Source organism: Bidens hawaiensis, unplaced genomic scaffold (assembly GCF_021521415.1).
Source record: "Bidens hawaiensis isolate Kalapana, Puna unplaced genomic scaffold, B.hawaiensis_p1.1 tig00008037_1, whole genome shotgun sequence".
Classification (NCBI taxonomy): domain Eukaryota; kingdom Viridiplantae; phylum Streptophyta; class Magnoliopsida; order Asterales; family Asteraceae; genus Bidens; species Bidens hawaiensis.
The window spans coordinates 38,511-53,431 of NW_027491564.1; the positions used below are offsets into that span (position 1 = coordinate 38,511).

At 35.7% G+C, this 14,921-nt stretch overlaps 1 pseudogene; it reads left to right on the plus strand.

Annotated features, from left to right (window-relative positions):
- The first annotated feature begins 12,672 nt into the window (after positions 1-12,672).
- LOC143636656 (aldehyde oxidase GLOX1 pseudogene) lies at positions 12,673-14,419 on the plus strand (annotated as a pseudogene).
- The last annotated feature ends 502 nt before the right edge of the window (positions 14,420-14,921 follow it).

Here is a 14,921-nt window from a genome sequence, read left to right on the forward strand (position 1 = left end):
GATTCTTCAGTGGCCATTTCAGTCGACCTCATATCCATAATATACGTATTCCTCTCACGTGGAGCCTTCATCACAATCCACTCCTCTGGTATCTGAAAACCAGGATGTAACACAATCGCCTCATTCTTTGTAAAATGTACGGTGTACTCCTTATCACAAATCTGCGACACACTCAGCAGATTGTGCTTCAATTCTTCGACAAAGTTTACTTTTTCTAGAGTCATCTTTCCATTAGACACCGTTCCCATTCCTGTAATCTTGCCTCCACTTTCTCCAGCAAAGCTTACTCTCCCTCCTTGAACAGGTTTCAAATCGTGTAACAAGTTTTTGTTACCCGTCATGTGCCGGGAACAGCCGCTATCCACAACCCATAGGTTGTTTGCAGCCCTGTTCAACTGTTCCTGCACGATTAAAGCAAAAGATTAGAATCTAGGGACCCAAGACCAATTGGTCTTGGATCTATACATCCCGAGCTTTGGCTTTCCAAAGTTAGTATCTGGATAATTTCTGTAAGTCCTATTAGGATACCTCCTTGTAGATTGATTGTGAGGCCTTCCAAACCTTTGTGAATTAAAAGAATTATAGCTTGTGGTTTGGTTATTAGCAGTGTAAAACTGAGATTTGTTTCTATGAAAACCTGAATTAGTCACATTTCTGAATTTTGAATGGTTTTCATTTTTACCAGTATTATGATTATCATTAGGCATATTCTCAGTTTTAGTAGGCCTCACACCTCTGAATCTTTGCTTCAGAGGGCAATCTGCAAGTAGGTGCCCTAATTGATTACACCTAAAACAACACCTATGTTCAACCTTTTTATCAACAGGTGTTTTAGATGTCGAGGCTTTATTACCGCCCGTTTGTCTCACATAAGGTGGGACATACGGGTTTAGTGGAGAACTCTTTTTAGTTGTTTTATCTTTCTCTCCACCATCTGGCAATACCGCCTCCTCTTTTGCCTTACCAGGCTCGGATGACTTATCCGAACTTGATGAGACTGGACTCGGATCAGAAATTTTAACATTTGAAACAGGCGGACTTGTTTCGCCTCTACTAACATCTGGTTCTTTACTAGTTACCTTAATTGGAACTGTCTGAACAACCTCAAAGTCAACAGATTTCTGATTACTAGGATTAAAAGTGTAGTTGTGATTATACGGTGGTGGAACCTCATGATAACCGATTCCTCCCCTCTTAACAGAAGAACCTTGATCACTAACAAGGTGATCAAGAATAGCAGAGGAATTTCTGAACTGCTCAAGTTTTCTATTCAGTTCCACCACTTTCACCTGGTGATCAGCAATCTGTTTTTCTCTTTCAGCTATTAGTTTGGTTTTTTCTTCCAAAACTTCATAGCTTAGATCAATCACTTGTATTTTTTCAGCAAGTTTTGTTTTTAGACTTTTAATATCCTTTTCACAAGCTTTTATTTTAACTTTATAGCTATTTTCTCTTGCTTTAGTAAAGTGATGATCTTCTTTTAAAGTTTTAAACTCAGCATCCAAACCAACATACTGATCAGTTATAGTTGCTAATTGCTCAGACAAGTTTTCACATTTAGAACAAGTAGGTTTAGAACATACCTCGGAGAGCTGGTCTTTAACATGCTGAGAAAAGAAAAATTGTATAATAAATTTTCAAAATGCGAGTTCTGGTTATTAGAAGTATAATTCCTTGGGCACATTGTAAATGAGAAATGAATTCAAGTAAATCTAGCAAAGACTGAAGCCATTACGAAATGGGAAACACCCAAGACCCCGACGCAAGTCAGAAGTTTTTTGGGGTTAGCTAGTTACTATAGAAGGTTTATTCAAAACTTTTCAAGGATAGCGGTTCCATTAACTTCACTCACCCGAAATTCTGTTGAATTCGAATAGGGACCAAAACAAGAACATGCATTTGAAACTTTGAAGCAGAAACTGACAAATGCACCTATTATAGCCTTACCCGAAGGGAAGATAACTTTACCGTATACTGTGATGCTTCACACACAGGTGTGGGGTGTGTGTTGATGCAAGAAAAGAAAGTTATTTCTTATGCTTCAAGACAGTTGAAAGTTCACGAAAAGAATTACACCACTCACGATTTTGAGTTAGGAGCTATAATTTTTGTGTTGAAATTATGGCGACATTACTTGTATGGTGTAAAGTTTACTGTCTATACTGATCACAAGAGCTTAAAGCACATATTTGATCAAAAGGAGCTGAATATGAGAAAGAGTCGATGGATGGAAACACTAAATGATTATGATTGTGAAATCGTCTATCATGAAGGAAAAGCCAATGTTGTGGCTGACGCCTTAAGTAGGAAGGAACAAGAAAAGCCAAAAAGAGTGCGAGCTCTGAGGCTGGAACTTAAAATTGATCTAATTACTGAAATTAAAGAAGCTCAGAAGTTGGCACTAGAAGAAAATAATATAAAGGCTGAAAAAGAAAATGGTACGATAGACCAATTAGTTAAAGGTGATGATGAAATACTCAGGTTTGGGAAGAGAATCTGGGTACCGATGATTGGGAGCTTACGAGAGAAAATTTTAGAAGAAGCTCATAAATCAAAGTATATGATGCATCTTGGAAGCGACAAGATGTATCACAATCTTACAAATGATTACTGGTGGATTGGGATGACGAAGGAAATTGCCTTGTATGTGGCAAAATGTTTAACATGTTCAAAGGTCAAGGCTGAGCATCAAAAACCTTTAGGCTTATTGCAACAACCTGAGATCCCTATTTTGAAATGGGATATGATAACCATGGATTTTATTATGAAGTTACCTAAGACTTCTTGACAAAATGATGCTATCTAGGTTATTGTAGATAGACTAACTAAATCTGCCCATTTCATTCCAATCCAAGAATCGTTCAGTATGGATAAGTTAGCACAACTATACGTAGAGAATATTGTATCACTACATGGCATGCCGTAATCCATTATTTCGGACAGGGACATTCGTTTTACCTCCAATTTATGGAGAAGTTTTCAAAAAGCAAAGGGTACGCGTTTGAATTTAAGTACCGCTTATTACCCACAAACTGACGGATAAAGTGAAAGGACAATTCAAACTCTGGAAGATATGCTTCATTCTTGTGTTATAGACTTAGGTGGTGGTCGGGATACTCACCTATCTCTGATGGAATTTTCGTACAATAACAGTTATCACACAAGAATACAAATGGTGCCAAGCATTATATGGACGAAAATGTAGAACGCCCGAATGTTGGTCTGAGATTGGTGATAATCAACTGTTAGGTCCTGAAATTGTCCAAAGAACGACTGATCAAGTTATTCAAATTCAAGAACAACTGAAAGCAGCACGAGATAAACAAAAGAGTTATGCTGATATACGGTGAAAACCGTTAGAGTTTAAAGAAGGGGATAAAGTGTTGTTGAAGGTATCACCTTGGAAAGGTGATGTCTGTTTTGGAAAGAAAGGAAAGTTAAGTCCACGATTTGTTGGACCATTCAAAATTATTAAAAGAATAGCTCCTGTAGCCTATTGTTTAGAGCTACCTGTGGAAATGAATAGAATTCACGATGTGTTTCACGTCTCAAATATGCGAAAATGTTTAGTTGATAAAACACTCGCAATGCCTCTGAAAGACGTGCAAGTAAATGAAAAGCTTAAGTTTGTAGAGGAGCCTTTACAAATTGAGGACAGTCAAACCAAGTTCCTGAAGCGTAAAAGACTGAAACTAGTAAAGGTTAGATGGAATTCCTGACGTGGTCCGAAATTCACTTGGGAACTTGAATTTGAGATGAAAAGAAAATATGTACATCTCTTCACATAAATCTCGAGGACGAGATTTTTCTAAAGGTGGGGAGGATGTAACATCGTGTAAATACCTAGCTTAATTTTGGGCTAAAAATGTAAATTATAAAAGTTGAGGGACTGAAAATAAAAATTCTGGTTTTCCTGAATCTTCGCGCGACACGAAGCTGAGACTGATTTACTTCGCGCTACGCGAAGCTGCTGGCACACAATTCAAGAATGTTGATTCTTCGTGCGACGCGAAGTGATACTTTGCATGACGCGAAACCTGGTTAAGTAATCTAATCCACGTGTCCTACCACGCGTCGACACGTGGCATCACGAAATTGACATGCAAGAAATTGCGGCGCAAAGGCGGTTCGCGCGACGCGAAGATCCTTTGAGTGATGCGAAGTTGGCTAAAATCTGGCTATAAAAGGGCAGCTACGGGTACGGGTTTTACTTCAAACCATCCCAAATCACTTCCATTCTCACATAGTTAACCTAGGAGTGCATGCCAAGGTTTTCTTGAAGTTCCGAGGGCTTGTTTTCGAGAAGAAACGAGGTTCTGAGACGCTGCTAACAACCCGGTGCTCTATTAAGTGAAGCACTAACCGACGAGCTGCCGATTTTCTTAGTTCTTATTCTCAAGTAGCCAACTAAGGTATGAATTATGCTTTAGTTATTTATTATGCAGTTACTTAGAACCTAGTTAAGTGTATAGTCATTAACGGTAACTGATTTTCCAAATAATGTTTTATTAAACTAATGATGCTACTTCCACAAAGAAGTAATGTTATCAAAACTATATTTTGACGGCCATGTAGTAATTGGAAGGGGGATATCGTTAGTAGACTCTTTTTTGCCTAAGGTAAGTAATACGTACAAATCGCAATCAACTGCGAGACCCGTTTACTTACCTGAAGAAGTTTGCCAACGTGATAGACTCTATTAGGCCAAAGCAGGCCATACCAAATGTCATATGTAAATACAAAGTATATTTTCATAAAATGACTATAAACTCTACTAAGGTTAGGTCAGACTTAAGGTCTGCTGAACTGAATTAGACTTAAAGTCTGCTGATCAGACCAAGAGTCTGCTAAACTGACACAGACTTAAAGTCTGCTGATTAATCAAGAAACACCATCTAGGTATTTATGCATGCCTATTACAAATATAGGATATTAGCATACTGAGGAAAAGGTTATGATATCAACGAACTGACAACACCAGGTGAACACGTAAACCTTTTACCAACCGAACTGATTTTATTCTTGTAATAAATGGGTTGTTTATTGCAAAATCGTTACAATACAAAATAGATAATAAAAAGCAACTCAGACCGAATACACATATGTCTGGATCCATACATAACTGATAATTGGCATACAAAACCAAGTCAGTCATAACCAGTTCTCCAACAGGGTTATATAGTTTAGGGGAATGCTGTCTTCGAACAGGGGCTATGTACTCGGGGAACCTTTGAATTGCGTGTGTAGGGCAGTGGTACAAATCCCGGGAATGACAGGTATTTCCGCTGAGTTTGTCAAACAGAATTTGTATTTAACGACTGATATAAATTGTTTTATCGAGTCAACGTTTCACCAACATATAGCTGACGTGTTTTTCCAATCCATGTAGGTAATTAAGTGATGATGAATGATAGACAAAGATTTTGAGTCATGAAGATAGAAGATCACTCGGGATGGCTCAATTTTCATTATAAATCCTTATAATAATAATAACACCGTTTTGTAACCGAAAACTTGGGTATTTAATTCCCAAGAAATTTTGCAATGTAAATTAATATTTTAATAATATATAAGACTTCCGCTAAAATAAACCCGTAACTCTGTTATATTTACAAAACAAGTACCAACCAGGTATTCACGCCTAGACCCTGGACCAGGGTGTGATAGTATTGTAGTCTAAAGCTTGCTAGACTAATATTTGTTAATTATGGTGCTTTGCGAAGATTAATTAACGTGAAACATTAATAACACAAGAATGAATTTGTGTATAGACAAATTTTAAAGAAATTTTCATTTAATTTAAGGAAAAGATATAACTTATGAGGATCTTAAGAAGACCTTAACTTTTTAGATATGTCCTAGATGTTGATTTATAATCTTTCAAGATTTGTTTTAGCTTAAAAGCTAGCAAGTGGTTAAAGTTTACACCAAGGCATGTGTTTCTCTATGAATAAGCATCGTGAACTCACTGATATAAAGACATTGTCTTATTCAAATCATGAGTTTGGATGTGTGGTCATAAATAAAGTTAATCAAACTACTAAAAATGCAAGAAATGTGGGAGAAGTAAGTTAAGAAACAACCTTTTTGGGGTATGTAGAAATGGTAATTGAGATGATTTCTTAGACTTGTGTAGAAAGGAAGAACCTTTCTTTACCCTATTTAAAAATCGGATGATGTTATCCAATAACACTTAAATGTGAGGGTTTCTTGCATTTGAACATTGGAAGGTTATGTTTGTCTTGAAATGAGAATTGTGGTTTTCAAAAGACAATCGCTATAACAAGATTCAAGATGAGTCTCGATGTTATAGTCTTAGAAGATAACAATATGCAATATTAACTTACAAGTTAAGAACTCGTCATAATAACTCATCTTAATTGCAATTATCTAATATTGACTTCATGATGTCATAAATAATGGTTTTGGATCCAACAACCCGAGGGTTGATGAAGATGGAGTTGTGGAATAAGACTAAAGCCCATTAGAAAGTGAATGCAAAGGAAAACCTAACCTATGAGATTGAAGATCCCAAGATCTAGGTTCAACGGGACAACCTAACTGCGAACTAAGGTCACTGTGGGGGTATAGCTAATATATATGTTTATATATAAGCTAGTGTGCATGTTAATATATATCCTCCAAAATAGTAAATGGAGTGTAATTACTTCTTAGTCCATTCCTATAACAACAGTGACATGTTGTTAGGCTAAGCATAATATATGGTTAATGATTTGTGTAAATAATCATAATCTTAATGCTTTTAATGATTTATGGATATCACCTATGTGAAAGAGAAATGAGGTCGCTCGCTTCGAATGAAATTGTGGGGTGCGCAATTCCTAGAGATTTCACAGAACCAGGCTAGTGTTCCAGGACCATAATGGACTAGACAATGAGGGGATTCGCTCGGCTAGGGAGAGTATTGTGTGAAGTGTATTGTCGTCTACACAAATGGGGGTTTGTTCAAGGACACCGCATTTACTAACCGCTAGGAGACTAAGTATACTTCACAAAGGAAGGTTCAAAACTAACACCTACCTATCCTGCAATACTCAACTGCCGAGGTTCCATCGGATACTTTGTGTGTGTTTTTATCAATCTCCGTTCATGTGGGAAGGTTGTTGGAAATTTATTTAATATAATTGGATATTTTATTTAGTGAAATTATTAATGAAATTCTTAATATGGTGAATTTAAAATAAACTATTGAGTAGAGTTTTATTTATGTCAGTTGAAGAGTTTTATTAGAGTTTATGTCTCAAATTAAGTGAGACCTTTCACTCATCCATGTTTCTTGTATAAATTAGTGAAAGGCTTATGTGCCTAAAAAATATATGAAGAGAAGTCTTAGAACAAAAATGATGATCATAATAAAAAACCTTAGTATATTTCTTTTTCCATGGAATATTATCAAGACATAAAACTATCTAGACGCTAAACTATCTAGTTTAGCCTCGGGCATGTGGCCTTCCCCGGCAGTACATACTGTTTCGGCTGTTGTACCCTGGGAGATAGACGGACTCTTTAGTAAAGACCTGAAATATGTTCTAAGGGACCCGTGTTAAACACGAATCCTCAGCCACAACCGCCAACATTAGTTTGTTCTTTCTTGTAGAAAAGGACTATACAAGAGGGTGCAAATCAAGATCTCGTTGAAGACTACACAAAGGATCGTTCGAGAATACGCGATTCAAGGAGCTTAGTTGATGACCAATGTGATGAAGACACAAGACGAAGCTATTACATGAAGTACCCGATGAATGCACCATATCTTATCAATTTTGAATATAAAAACCTGTATATTATATTCTATTCGATTTTGTAAACGATATTGTATTCGCATATTTCCCATTACAAACGAGAGTATTGCTAGCGTTTATTTTATTTTATTTTTTAATAAAAGAGTGACCTGTGTCCTTCACCAATGACCGATAGTATTTCATATTAATAAAATCCGTATTAATACGAAGTAAAAATGTACTAAAGAGAAAAACAAGGATTAAACTACATTGATGCATCCATAAATGTAGTCGGTATTTCGTACCTATTTACACATCATGTCTAGTATATTACAATGATGTATTTAGCTTTATCAGGTATATGTTGTTAATGAGTTTTGACAAAATTCTTATTCACTAATTAATTTAAAAGGACGTTTTCGTTAGTCATATTGTCTCAATGTCTCAATTCAATGACCAGGATTAAAGCACCCATAGCTTAATAAGAAGTGAGAAAATGTTTGAGAGAAAAAGCAATCTATCAATTGTAACTTTTTTTTAGTTGCTAATCTTATCTTAAATATATATAAATAAAACATTTAAAAGCCCTCTAATTGTTAACGACTTTATTTTAAACCACCAGATTATGTTATTTGTAAATTAATATTTCTTATGCAATTGATTCGAATTCATGGGTATGGATCTCACCAAACCCAGATAGCCCTTAAACGGGTTATAACACATCTTTAAATTAAAAATTTAATTTCACCAAACATTTGATATGAAAATACTATAAAATAGAGATATACTAAAAATGAATACCCGGTTTTAAAAAAGAAAGATATTTTTTATAACTAAGAAACAATTTATAGTAAAAAAATAAGTGGGTCATGGGTCTCACCAAACCCTGATAGCTTTTAAACGAGTTATAACATCTTATTTATTTGTGAAACCCTTTCATCATCAAATTTTAAATATATTATTAACTTTCTTATAATAAATAAAATTAGAAAAAAAGATATATTCACAATATTATAAACGAAAAATGTAAAACAACCCTCGTAATACGGTGCTCCATACTTTATCTTAAGCCACCAGATTGCTTTATTTGTAAATGGAAGTTTCTCATGCATTTGACCCGAATTCATAGGTATGGATCTCACCAAAACTAGATAGCCCTTAAACGGTTTATAACATCTCATTAAATTAAAATAGGGATATATTAAAAATTAATATCCGTTTTAAAAAAGAAAGATATTTTTTATAATTAAGAAATAGTTTTATAGTAAAAAAAATTAAGTGGGTCATGGGTCTGATCAAACCCAGATAGCTTTTAAACGAGTTATAACATCTCATTTATTTATTAAACCCTTTTAACATCAAACTGTAACTATATATTATTAATTTCTTATAATAAATAAAATTAAAATCCAAAAAGATAAATTTACAATATTAGAAACAAAAAATGTAAAATAACCCCCCCTGGTAATACGGGGGATAAAATATATATAAACAAAACCTTTAAAAGCTCTCTAGTTGATTCCTACATCATCTCAAGCCACTAGATTATTTTATTTGTAAATGGAAGATTCTCATGTATTTGACTCGAATTCACGGGTATGAGTCTCACAAATCCCAGATAAACCTTAAACGGGTTATATCATCTCATTATATTAAAGATTAATCCATCAAATATTTGATATGAAAATTCTATAAAATATGGATATATTAAAAATTAATATCCAATTTTTTTAAAAGATATAATTTATAATTAAGAAATAATTTTATAGTAAAAAAAATAAGCCGGTCATAGGTATCATCAAATCCACATAATTTTTAAACGGGTTATAACATCTCATTTTTTGGTGAAACTATTTAATTATTAAACCCCAAATATATTATTAACTAACTTATAATAAATAAAACTAAAATAAAAAATATACATAAATATTATAAACAAAAAATGAAAACAACTCATGTAATACGAGGGATCAAACCTAGACTTTATGTGCTCAAATAATTCTTTTAGAACTTATTTCATTGAGTCAAAAAAGTTACCGTGTAAGTACACTATTTTTGGGTTTAAAAATAACTAAATATTGAATATACACATTCATACATATTACATAGGTAACTTTAAAATAAAAAACTGATGATGCTATTTTAAAGTTGCTTGATTTTGGTAACTTTAAACTTAAAAGAAAATTCTGAATTTTTCTAAAAGAAATAGTCAATAGAAATCCAAACAAACTACAATTATTTGATCAATGATTTTGATGCAAGAAATATGTTAATTTTTATGTAACAAGTTGTCATTAGTATTTTGTTATTTAAGTAAAACAATTAAAAAAACGATTGATGTCTTGCATTCGTTAGTTACCTCGGTCACAATAGTTCAGCGAAGATTGATTTAAATTTTATATGTGCTTGATAAATTTAATTATATAAGTCTTCTACATAAAACAAATATTAAAACTTTTATGTTTATATTGAGAAACACGTTTGTTATGATGGCGAGCAAATAAATTAATCAGAGCTTGATCTATATATCTATAAAAAGACAAATCATTTTCAGAAGAAGCTGAAAGAAAAAATGTTGTTCTTAAAGCAATTAAACAAATAACTTTGTTTTGTATTTTTGTTAATTTAAGTTACCTTTACGCCGAAAAGTATGAGAAAAATGACACTTAAGTTTCACAATCCCAAAACATACTATTGGACCCTCCTGTTGTTTCACATGATTCTGATCCAATACCCTTTTTTATTTGTCACTTATCTTATCTTATTACAAAATAATCATTCTACTTGAGCCTTATATATATACTTTTTACTTGTTATAAAAGCAATATTTCATTTACAATTTTATTTTGTAAAAATATTCTCATTATATTTTAGTGTTTTAAAGATCTCTAAAATCAAAATGTTAGCTTTTAGAGTTTTAGATGTAAATCTAAATTCATTATTTAGGGGATATATGTGTAGCTACTGGATTTTTTAATGGCATGTGTGGCTACTAGATTGTAAGCGATTTCAATAGTAGAAAGATTGGATGGTAAAAAAATAAAGATCTATTTAGTTACACTAATTTAATATTCTACACATTTAAGGTTATGTTTGTTTTTGTTTAAAAGGTCTACAATGAGTGTACTTCTGCAGGTGCACAGACATAAGATTCTGAAGACTGTTTGTTTTTTTTAGAAAAAAAAAAAATCTGAAAACTGCATTTATGGTCTTAAAAACTAAGATATTGTTCAACTTTTTCACACTTTTTCACACTTCTTAACATCCTACCAATACCCAATGTCTAACACTACCATCACCCACCATGAGCCACCGCCACCACCACCACCCACTGTCCCCCGCCACCAACACCCACCTCCACTGTCCGCCACCGCCACCCACCGTCCGCAACCACCACCATCCACCACCCACCACCACCACCACCACCACGATCCACCACCCACCACCACCACCACCACCCACCGTCCATCACCACCCACCACCACCATCCGCCATCACCACCCAGCACCACCACTGTCTGCCACCACCACCACACATCGTCCGCCACCACCACGATCTACCACCCCCCACCACCAACGTCCATCACCACCACCACCCCACCGTTGGCCACAACCACCGTCCACCACCACCACTCACCACCACCGTCCGCCACCACCATCGTTTGCCACCACCACCTCCATCACCACCACCACCCCACCGTCGGCCACAACCATCATCTACTACCACCACCCACCACCTCCACCGCCACCCACCGTTGGCCACCACCATCCACACCCACCACACCCGTCCATCACCACCAACCCATCGTTCAGCTTATACAGACGATATCCAGTTTATAGGTAACTAATTTTCAGTTTATGCAGACGATATCCAGTTTATAAAACAAACAGTATTATATTTTTAGATTGTAGACCTTCAGACCACATCTTTAGTTGTAGATATGAAATCAGATGAAATAAGATTACAGACAGTTTTTGTCTTAAAATCAAACAACACCTATTATGTGCCGTTCAAAAACAAAGTTAGATTATGTTTTTCAAACTGTAAAGGAACTATATATATATAAATCTCATTGGATTGAACGGGACAATTTGCTTCGTATTGACGTTTCAAATATTCTCAACGGTTTATGAACACGCTTAACGAACACGAAGTGTAAATTACCTAGATAATATATATCCATATAAAAATGTTATCATAACATTTGAAAGTCATTTATCCAACGCAACCTATAATCTACCATATCATGGGGTACGATAAGGAATTCGGGAGATCCACTCTTTGCTCACTAAAAGAGACATCATATTATATAAGAGTAAGTGTTTCCAAAATTGAACTAATTCAATTCTAAATAATAAGAGAGCCTTCCACATTTATATGTTACTATCAGTTGTAGATACTTCAAGTCACATATTATATGCATACAAATTTTAAGAAAAATAAATTTCCTTTTAACCATGTTTGTTCACATTTCTATCAAAACCACTCAATACTTTTAGTATTGTTTCATTTTATAAAACTTTATATATATTAAACTTTTGAAAACTTAAGTAGTCTAAATAAAACATATAAAATTTGATTATAGCGAGTACTGGAAAACCCCTAAATAATATATATTTTTTAATAATTGTTACATTTAGTTTAAATAATGATATAAAGATTCGTAAAATAGAAAAGAAATAATCTAACTTGAGTGATTGACTAATTAGTTAGAAAAAGAAGTATAATCCCATTCAATAGTATTGAAATTCTGTTAAATTCAACTCAACACATAGCTCCCACAATATTCACATGCACTAGTTTTAGGAGACTCGTTACATAGTCAAGCAGAGTGTGTAATTTAATTTGTTAGATCCACCGCAGATTTCTGGCGCGCCAACAAACTAACTCTCTATATATTCTCACCAAACACCCGCCACCACAAACCACCATGGCTTCTTCAATTCTCCTCATCATCTACCTCCTATTCACCACTGCCACTGCCACTGCCACCACCACCACCAAACCTACCAGCAAATGGACCCTCCTCCAGTCCAACATTGGCATCACTGCCATGCACATGCAACTCCTCCCTACTGACCGTGTCTTAATATACGACCGCACCGACTTCGGCGCCTCCAACCTCTCCCTAGCCGACGGCAAATGCCGCGAAAACCGACACGACTACTTCTTGAAAAGAGACTGCACCGCGCACTCCATTGAGTACGACGTCATTTCCAACACGTTCCGTCCACTCATGGTGCAAACCGACGTGTGGTGTTCGTCGGGCTCGTTGGCTTCCGATGGCACCGTCGTTCAAACGGGCGGCTTCAATGATGGTGATCATGTTGTTAGGGTTTTTAAGTCGTGTGATGAGTGTGATTGGAAGGAGTTGAAATCCGGGTTGGTTAACCGGAGGTGGTATTCTAGTAATCATATGCTGCCTAGTGGCCGCCAGATTATTGTTGGCGGCCGCAGACAATTTAATTATGAGTTTTATCCGAAGATTTCGTCTTCGGATAAGGTTTATAATTTTCCTTTTTTGGTTCAGACGAATGATGTGAATATTGAAAATAATTTATACCCGTTTTTGTTTCTTTACCCGGATGGGAATTTATTCGTATTTGCAAATAATCGTGCGATTTTGCTTGATTATGCGAATAACCGGGTGGTTAAGACGTACCCGAAGATACCGGGTGGGGAGCCTAGGAATTACCCGAGTACCGGGTCCGCAGTACTACTTCCTATGCGTATTGTACAAGGGAATGTGAGTGTGGTTGAGGTTTTGATTTGTGGTGGTGCACCTCAAGGAGCATTTATAAATGCTCAAAATGGGATATTTGATGGTGCTTTGAAAACTTGTGGCCGGATAAGGATATCCGACCCGAATCCAAAATGGGTCATGGAGAGTATGCCCTTGGCTCGCGTTATGGGTGACATGTTGTTGTTACCAAACGCGGACGTTTTGATTATTAACGGCGTGTCTAAGGGTACCGCGGGTTGGGAGTATGGGCGAAACCCGGTTCGTTACCCGGTGGTTTACAAACCCGATAACCCGTCAGGGCACCGGTTTGATATTCAAACCCCAAGCAGAATACCTCGAGTGTATCATTCTACGGCGATTTTGGTTCGTGATGGCCGGGTGCTTGTTGGTGGAAGTAATCCTCACGTGTTCTATAATTTCACAAACGTACTTTATCCTACGGAACTAAGGTTCGAGGCGTTTTCGCCATCATATTTGGATCCAAGATTATCAAGCTCACGACCCAGGATATTACCTGGCTCCCGGACCAAGTTTGGGTATGGGAACCAGGTGATCATACAGTTCAGGCTTTTGGGTCACGTGGACCCAAAACAAGTGTCAGTGACACTGGTAGCGCCTTCTTTTAACACACACTCGTTTTCCATGAATCAAAGGTTGTTGATACTTGAAAGCGGGAACACCACCACGCCTGTCGGGAGGGGGAAGTATGAAGTGACGGTGACGGCGCCGTTGTCGTGCTACGTTGCTCCGGCCAATTATTACCTTTTGTTTGTGGTTCATCGGCAAATTCCAAGTGAGGGCATTTGGGTTCAAATTGGTTGACAAGTCAAAGATGGTGAAGGGGTACCCGTGAATGTGTGATTTGGAAATCTTGTGACACTCGTGATAGATCTAGGGCACGTGGATAGAGTAGCATATGGAAATTAGATGCTAGAAATAACTACATTTGTTTTTATTTTAGCTTGTTTTGTTAAGAGTTTTATGGTAGAATGATCAGTCTTTTTGGTTTTTTAGAGATGCTAATGAGGTAGAGGCACCGATTCATGATTGATAGCATGGTTATGGCTTTTATTTTCTTATCTTATGATTATGTAGTTTTTAAATCTTAAAGTTTTCCAATCTACAAACCTAAGAAAGAGTTTTTTACTTGCATTTAACTAGTCTATAATAATAATAATAATAATAATAATAAAACTATAGAAATATAAACAAGTATAATTTCATAAGAAGATTTTCTACGACACAAAGTTGGTTTTAAGAACCATGCATTTGTGGATAATCATTAATACAAAAGGGACAAAATCCATTTAAAACAATTATGGGCAAGGGGTTGTTAAATTATCATAATTCTCTTCCTTAAAAGAAATGCCAACCATCTTTGCATGGAAAGATCACACACAAAACCATTTGTATTTCTCTCACTTTATTTTCCATAG